Raw genomic sequence first — 1,240 nt, forward strand, 5'->3', positions numbered from 1 at the left:
AAATAATAAACTCTAAATTAACGAAAATAATAAAATTATATAATTAAATTATTCTAAATAATTGACAATATTTTTTATAACCGACGTATTTACTAAACACACATTTATATATTTATGTGTAATAAGTAAATAAAATCTCGCTAGATCTCACTCTTTTCCTCTACACAAAATCAGAAAAACCAAAAACGAAGCTTGGAAGGAGAAATTAAAGAAATTTAAAGAGTGATGATGGTAAATGCCTGTTGGCTAAGACAATATTATAGCTCCACAATAGTATATAACACGCCAAATAGAATATATCGCAAATTATATTTTATATTAAAGTGAAAATAATATTTTTTAGGATCATAGATTATATAAATATTATTTTTAAATATAAATTTTTTTATTTAAAATGTAAAAATTGGATTCTTTGATTTTTTTAGAATAAAAATCAAACCATCTAATTTGTTAAAAATAAAAATTAGACTTTTTAATTTATGAATTTTATCCCCTCCAATTTTATATTAAAAAAATTTTAAAAATCAACTTCCAAAATAATCGATATAAAAAATTTTTGCCGGAATATGCATCTATAACACTCAAAAGTTTTTCTAAATAGAAAATAATTTTTGAAAAATGTTGCCTCTGAACCATTGAAGACAATAGAAGACACGTGGTTGTCATTAGAGTGTAGCATAAAATAGTTGGATGGAGGGAAAATGGGCAATAGATGACATGTGCACCGATGCCTGCTACAAAGATAATTCTATTAACTAATAAGTAATATATCGGACTAGTACTCTATATTATTGAATAGAAGGGTTGACTTTTTTATTAAGTAGTGTTTTGAAAACTTTTATGAAATATCAAGTAATTTTATTATTGAAAAAAATATTTCTCAAAGATATAAATATATATATATTATAAAATATGCAATTTTGTCATGGGTTCAAATTAACCTCATCTACATGATATAACAAAAAATATTGCTTCTAAATTTTGTAATTGTCTTTTTATCTAGAAAAAAAAATTGAAATGAAATTAAGTTTGAACAGTGGATTTAATTCTCTCTTGATACAAGCATTTTCATCTGCTGTCATATTCTGCAAATTAATGGTAGTGGTTGAAGGCATTAAATTAATAGAATTTAAATTTTTATTTAAGAGAGTAAAAATGTAATCTTTTATTTTTAATTTGTTTTATATTTTTTATCCTATTTATGAAATAAATAGTAAACAATTATATTTTACTCTCTTAA

General features: G+C 22.3%; 1 long non-coding RNA gene across 1 annotated transcript in view; it reads right to left on the reverse strand.

The window, feature by feature from the left end:
• LOC110269020 overlaps positions 229 to 1,240 on the reverse strand; it is an 11,718-nt gene continuing 10,706 nt past the window's right edge. The window contains exon 3 of the long non-coding RNA XR_002357905.1: positions 229 to 239. This is a non-coding gene — a long non-coding RNA (uncharacterized LOC110269020). The remainder of the gene's footprint in view (positions 240 to 1,240) is intronic.

This window comes from Arachis ipaensis, chromosome B02 (genome assembly GCF_000816755.2).
Source record: "Arachis ipaensis cultivar K30076 chromosome B02, Araip1.1, whole genome shotgun sequence".
In the NCBI taxonomy this organism is placed as follows: domain Eukaryota; kingdom Viridiplantae; phylum Streptophyta; class Magnoliopsida; order Fabales; family Fabaceae; genus Arachis; species Arachis ipaensis.